We start from the raw sequence: 7,480 nt of genomic DNA on the forward strand, positions 1-7,480 counted from the left end.
TTACACTTCCCAAGCACCGAAGCTTCCTTCACCAAAGTTGGAGATAAATGAGTCCTCTGTCTTCTGCAACCGAAATCATTCAATTCGGACAAGACTCCAGGAAGTTACACTCTCCGGAATGCGAGATGGTCCAGACAGCCCAAAATGACTAAGTTAAACATGCCGCGATGGAATGCCACGGTCCACAATTGGCTGTAGCAACTTTTGTGCACCCTCGGCCAATGACACGATCTTCATGCCACGGTCTACACTTGACCGTGGCAAACATACACTTGACTGAGAAGAACTTTGCAACCATTCGGCGATTGACACAGCCTAGATGCCACGGTCTGAGGCTTGACCGTGGCAACTCCTGCAAACCTTTGGCGATTGGCACGAGCTGAATGCCACAGTCTGGGACTTGACCGTGGCAAATGAACAATTGGCTGGAGACAACTTTTACACAGCTTCGGGTTTTGGCACGGTTTCAATGCCACGGTCTGAGACTTGACCGTGGCAAACAAATACTTGGCTGGGAAGGATTTCACATACATGCGGGTTTTGACACGATCTGAATGCCACGGTCTAGGAGCTTGACCGTGGCAGCCTTTACACATCTTCGGCGTTTGACACGGTGACTTGCCACGGGTTCCAGACGAAGCTTGATCAGACCGTGGCATCAAAAGGAACCAAGAACACAAGTGAAGACTTTGACACGGTCAGGATTGCCACGGTCACACCAAGAACACACCAGACCGTGGCAAACCCATCTTTGCCCACCAAGGCCGGGTCAGTACCCGGTTTGTTCCGGGTTGACCCGGTTCGCCCAAGCCTCCTTTATAAGGTTTTTAGACCTAATTTGTAGAGAACCTTGAATCTACTTTTAGTCTTCTTTCCCCTTTTGTGAAAACCTAATTAATACACTTGTTTTAGAGAGCTTAATATCGATTTTGAAGTTTCTTTTTATCCTGTTCCATCATTTCTTATCATCAAATCAAACTTCTAATCATGATTAACAACACATCTTGCAAAGGATCTAGTGTGTTGATCATGATTAGTGAGTAGTCACCTTAATGAGGTTCTAGATGTGTAGGTTAGGGTGCTAAAGTGTTAGATTAGGAGTGCTTAGGGCTAGATTCATTGATTCATTTCTCTAAAAAACTGTTCTCTATGCTAGATCCTTGATAATCACTTGAGATCTAGATTCTGGGAATTTCATGCACCAAAAGTGTTTGATGAAATTCCTGAAAGAGTTGTATTAGAGGTTTAAGCATTTTTCTGCATGATGATGTATTGTTATTTGCTTGAATGATCATTGAGAACTGTTTATTAATGCATATTGATTCATTTTTCACAAATGGGAATTTGGTTTGAAAATGGATTAGTATAGGGGTTAATACCTTCATGAGAGGATTAACCTAGATTAGAGTTCTTAATCATTTGAATCATGTCTCATCATTGTTATTAGCATTTCTAGTTTAGCCCCAAGCACTCTAACCAACTATCATGTCTAGAATCTCATGCCTCCATCATAGTATATTCACATCATTCGTCATTGCTTAGTTCTTGTTTTGTCATTGTCATTAGTCTTTAATCCAGTTTATGTTTGTAGTTGTCTCTAGATTAATCAAAACCCACTCTTGTTTGCTTGAATTAAGAACTTGATCACATAGTTTAGTGTCTAACACCACATCTGGATTGATTAACCTCTTTGTGACACATTGACAAGGGGATTGATAGCCCTGAGACCCTAAAAAGTCTTGTCTATCAATTGGCGCCGTTGCCAAATTGTGGTTGATTAGCATTAAGCTCTGATCTGTTCTTGAGATCAAGTGCTTACTTTCTTGTTTTTACTGATTCCTTTCAAGTTCTGTTTGTGATTTCAGGTGTATGAACACCAGGTCTAGATCAAGAAGCTGTGGTCCACCTTTTCCTCTCAACGACAACATCAACCTTTTGGTACCAAGGAGGAGAAGGGACAGACGTGGTAGGCAGATTGATCAGGCTGACATGGAAGAACAAAGAGATCACGTGGTAGATATAGAACAACCAGTTCATGAGCAACAGGCTCAAGGAAATGGAGCTGGTAATGGAGTTGGTCAAGGGTTTCATCAGGGTAATGTTCATCAGGAACAAGTGCACCAACAAGCTTATGTCCACCAAGGACAAGCTCAAGCTCATCAACAGAGGCATTAGGCCAATGTTCAGCAAAGACAACAAGTGCACCACCAACCCCACCCTTTCCAACCACAGCAAAGAAGATATGAGCAACCCCAAGTCTATGTTGGAGAGAATGACATGGCCAATGCTCATCAGTATGGAGCTGGTATTCAGGTACCACCTGTGCAAAACAACAACTTTGAAGTGAAGGCATCATTGCTGAATATGGTCCAGAATTCAAAGTTCCATGGGTTAGCAATGGAAGATCCCTTGGAACACTTGGATCAGTTTGATAAGGTGTGTGATCTGACCAAGATTAATGGAGTTTCAGAAGACAGCTTCAAGCTAAGACTATTCCCATTCAGTCTTGGTGACAAAGCTCATCAATGGGAGAAAAATCTTCCAAGAGGCTCCATTCAAACCTAGGAGCAATGCAAGCAAGCATTCTTATCTAAGTTCTTCTCCACCTCAAAAACTGCAAAACTGAGGAACCAAATCTCTAGCTTCACTCAGCACAGCAATGAGAGTTTTGGTGAAGCATATGAGAGATTCAGGAGCTACACAAACCAATGCCCACACCATGGGTTTAGTGAGGCTTCTCTTCTCAGCACACTGTATAGGGGAGCTCTTCCCAAGATTAGAAACCAGCTGGAACTGCTTCCAATGGGAACTTTCTGGGTAAAGAGATACATGCTGCTTTAGAGCTAGTGGAGAACTTAGCATTGAGCAATGATACTTATGGTGAAGACTATGACAGATCAAATAGGTCTGAAGGTTCAAGCTCAGAACAGAGGCTCACCAGAGAAGTTAAGGAGTTGAGGAGTGAATTAGACAAGCTGAAATTCACCACTCAGAAGCCAATGCATTTTGTTGGAGAATATGAGGAACCTTCTCAAATCTTTGAGAACATAAGTGAAGAAGGTCTTACCCAAGAGGAGCTCAACTACATTGGGAATCAGAGGTTCCAGAGATATCAATATGGTAATGCCAATCCAAACCTCTCTTACAGGAACACCAATGTAGCTAACCCACAAGACCAGGTGTATCCCAATTCTCAAGCTCCACAGAACTTTGTTCCCAAGAACAACTTTCAAGGATCTTTTCAACCAAAGCATCAGTTTGCTCAGAATCAAGGTTTTGGTCAGCAACAGCAATCATTTCAGGGTCCTAATTTCAATACACAGCAGCAAAAGGCACCACCAGGGTTTGGTCCACCACAGTTCCAACAGCAAGCGCCTGTTCAACAACAGTTTCAGCCACCAATGGTTCAACAGCAGCCACAGATGGGTACAGATATGGTTGGTATTCTGCAACAACTACTTCAGGGTCAACAGATCTTTGCAAGCCCGAATGCAGCCATGCAACAGGAAATCAAGGAACTGAAGCAAAACCAGGCATCAAGCTCAAGGAACCAAGGCCACCTACCTGGAAAACCAGAACCCAACCCCAAGGAATATGCCAAGGCCATTACACTGAGGAGTGGAAAAGAGTTACCTGGTATTGAGAACAACAAAGTGATCATTGAGGACAATGATCAACCTGAGGGGGAGGCAGCCTTAAAGGATGATCAAGTTGCTGAGAAACCAAGGACAGAAAAGGGTAAAGAGGTAGCAAAGGAACCAGAACCAGAAAAAGTATATGTGCCACCACCTCCATACTAACCAAAGCTCCCATTTCCAGGGAGATTCAAGAAGCAACTAGTGGACAAGGCAAGAGCAGTATTTGAGAAGGCACTCAAGGAGACACCACTCACAATTCCTCTCATTGATGCATTCTTAATGATGCCAAAGATGGGGAAGTTCTTGAAGGATGCCATTCTGAACAAGACAAAAGAGCTTCAAGGCATGGTAGTACTAAGTCATGAATGCAGTGCTATCATTCAGAAGAAGTCCATCCCAAGGAAGTTAACTAATCCAGGGAGTTTCACACTCCCTTGTGCCATTGGACCTCTTCTATTCTCTGGATGTCTTTGTGATCTAGGAGCATCAGTCAGCTTGATGCCATTCTCCATAGCAAAGAAGCTGGGCTTTAGAGTGTTCAAGCCTGCAAGGATCTCTGTTATCCTTGCAGATAGATCAGTTAGATTGCCTGTTGGTATGTTGGAAGATCTACCTGTTAAGATTGGTGGTTTTGAGGTTCCAACAGATTTTGTTGTGCTGGAAATGGATGAGGAACAAGTAGATCCTCTCATCCTGGGCAGGCCATTCTTAGTTGGCTGATGAGTTGCTTGAGGAGCTGAACACTGAGGATCCTCTTCAAGCTGCTCTAACTCAAGAACAAGGAGACAAGGGGCTCTTAGCTGAAGCAAGTGAAGGGTATAAGCTGTATCTGGACAATGCAAGAGAGCTGGGTCCTGAGACAAGGTTTTTGGAGCTGGAACAAGGTGGTTCTGAATTTTTTGCTATCAAGGAATCAGTCACCAGCCAAAGCAGCTTGGACCAGGACTGGAATGAGGCTGATGCACCCCCTGTTGAGCTCAAGCCTCTACCAACAGGGCTCAGGTATGCTTTCTTAGGCTTAAACTCCACTTATCCTGTCATCATCAATGATAGCCTATTAGAGGACCAAGAGAGTGCATTGCTTAATGAAATAAGAAAGTTCAGGAGAGCCATATGGTATTCTTTGGCTGATATTAGAGGGATCTCTCCTGACATTTGCACCCACAGGATCCACCTAGAGGACCAATCTATGTCCTCTATAGAGCATCAACGACGACTTAACCCCAACCTTAGGGAAGTGGTTAAGAAGGAGATACTAAAACTTCTTGAGGCAGGGATAATTTACCCAATCTCTGACTCAAGATGGGTGTCTCCTGTTCATGTTGTGCCCAAGAAGGGTGGGATCACAGTGGTGAAAAACGATAAGGATGAACTCATTGCTCAAAGAACCATAACCGGCCATCGCATGTGCATTGACTATAGGAAATTGAATTCTGCTTCTAGAAAAGATCATTTCCCTTTACCATTCATTGATCAAATGCTTGAAAGGCTAGCTAATCATCCTTATTTTTGTTTTCTCGATGGGTACTCTGGATTTTTTCAAATTCCCATAGATCCAAGAGATCAAGAGAAAACAACATTCACATGCCCTTATGGCACTTATGCTTATAGGAGAATGCCTTTCGGTTTATGTAATGCACCGGCCACTTTTCAAAGATGTATGATGCACATTTTCTCTGACATTATTGAAGAGAAAGTTGAGGTGTTCATGGATGACTTTAGTGTCTATGGCTCCTCCTTCTCGGATTGTCTCTCTAATTTGACACAGGTGTTGGAGAGATGTGAGCAACACAACTTGGTGCTGAACTGGGAGAAGTGGCATTTCATGGTGCAAGAAGGGATAGTTCTTGGGCATAAGATATCTGAGAAGGGTATTGAGGTTGATAGAGCAAAGGTAGAAGTAATGGTGAACCTGCAAACCCCCACTTCAGTTAAAGGGATAAGGAGCTTCCTTGGGCATGCAGGGTTTTATTGAAGATTCATAAAGGACTTCTCAAGGATTTCCAGGCCCTTAACAAGACTGTTATGTAAGGAAGTGGATTTCATCTTTGATGCTGAATATGAAGAAGCCTTTAAGTTGATCAAGGAGGCATTGGTTAGTGCACCAATAGTTCAGGCACCAGACTGGTCACTTCCTTTTGAGGTCATGACAGATGCATCTGACTTTGCTGTTGGAGCAGTGCTTGGGCAAAAGAAAGACAAGAAGCTGCATGTGATCTACTATGCCAGTAGAACACTTGACTCTGCCCAAGAGAAGTATGCTACAACTGAAAAGGAAATGCTGGCAATAGTCTTTGCCTTTGATAAGTTCAGAAGCTACCTGGTGGGATCAAAAGTCATTGTATATACTGATCATGCAGCCCTCAGGTATTTGATGACCAAGAAGGATGCCAAGCCAATGCTGTTAAGATGGGTTTTATTGCTCCAAGAGTTTGATATGGAAGTGCTTGATAAAAAGGGCATTGAGAATGGGGCTGCAGACCATCTCTCAAGGCTGAGGATTGAAGAAAAGGTGCCCATAGATGATGCTTTGCCTGAAGAGTCTCTGATGGTGCTCCATTCCTACTTGGAGTTTGAGGAAGTAGAGAGCATTCAAGAAAGGAGGATACCCTGGTTTGCAGACATAGTGAACTATCTTGCATGTGGGGTGGAGCCCCCTGAATTAGATGCTTACAAGAGGAAGAAGTTCTTCAGAGATTTCCAGAGATACCATTGGGATGAGCCCTGCCTCTATGTTCTGAACAAGGATCAGCTGTATAGAAGGTGTCTTGCTGAAGAGGAGATGCAACCTGTGTTGCAAGAATGTCATGGTTCTGCTTTTGGAGGTCACATGGGGGCATTCAAAACTGTGGCAAAGGTTCTTCAAAGTGGGTTTTGGTGGCCCACAATGTTCAAAGATGCTCAGTTGGTGGTTTCAGCATGTGATGCCTGTCAGAGGCATGGGAACATATCTAAGAGGAGTGAGATGCCTCAAAACCCCATTCTAGAGGTTGAAATCTTTGATTGTTGGGGGATTAACTTTATGGGGCCCTTCATTTCATCCTATGGGAATCAGTACATTCTTGTTGCTGTGGACTATGTGTCCAAATGGGTTGAGGCCATTGCTTCCCCTACCAATGATTCCAAGGTTGTAGTGAAGCTGTTTAAAAGCATTATCTTCCCAAGGTTTGGAGTCCCAAGGGTTGTCATCTCTGATGGAGGATCTCATTTTGTGAACAAGACTTTGGAGGGCTTGTTGAGAATGCATGGAGTTAAACACAAGATAGCTACTCCATATCATCCTCAAACTAGTGGCCAGGTTGAAGTATCCAATAGACAAATCAAAGCCATTCTTGAGAGGACTGTTAGCTCAAGCAGAAAAGATTGGAGCAAAAGGCTAGATGATGCATTGTGGGCTTACAGGACTGCCTTTAAAACTCCAATTGGAACATCACCATTCAGTCTGCTATATTGGAAGAGCTGCCACCTTCCTGTTGAGCTGGAATACAAGGCTATGTGGGCTGTGAAGTTGCTGAACTTTGATATCAAGACAGCTCAGGAGAAAAGGATCATGCAACTCCATGAACTTGAGGAGATTAGGCTTGAGGCTTTTGAAAGCTCAAAGATCTATAAGGAAAAGACCAAGGTTCTGCATGATAAGAAGATTCTGAAGAGAGAGTTCAAGGATGGTGATTTGGTGTTGCTGTTCAACTCTAGACTTAAGTTGTTTCCAGGAAAGCTTAAGTCTAGGTGGTCTGGACCTTTCAAAGTTCTTGAAGTGAGACCTTATGGTGCCATTGTCTTAGAAGGGAAAAATGGTCAGGAATTTGTGGTGAATGGACAGAGAATCAAGCATTACTTAG

At 43.4% G+C, this 7,480-nt stretch overlaps 1 non-coding gene across 1 annotated transcript; it reads right to left on the reverse strand.

Annotated features, from left to right (window-relative positions):
- Nucleotides 1-2,619: 2,619 nt before the first annotated feature.
- LOC112087412 lies at nt 2,620-2,726 on the reverse strand. Its single transcript, XR_002900093.1, has one exon. It is a non-coding gene; the product is annotated as a small nucleolar RNA R71 (small nucleolar RNA).
- Nucleotides 2,727-7,480: the final 4,754 nt, after the last annotated feature.

Source organism: Eutrema salsugineum, unplaced genomic scaffold (assembly GCF_000478725.1).
Source record: "Eutrema salsugineum unplaced genomic scaffold, Eutsalg1_0 scaffold_18, whole genome shotgun sequence".
In the NCBI taxonomy this organism is placed as follows: Eukaryota; Viridiplantae; Streptophyta; class Magnoliopsida; order Brassicales; family Brassicaceae; genus Eutrema; species Eutrema salsugineum.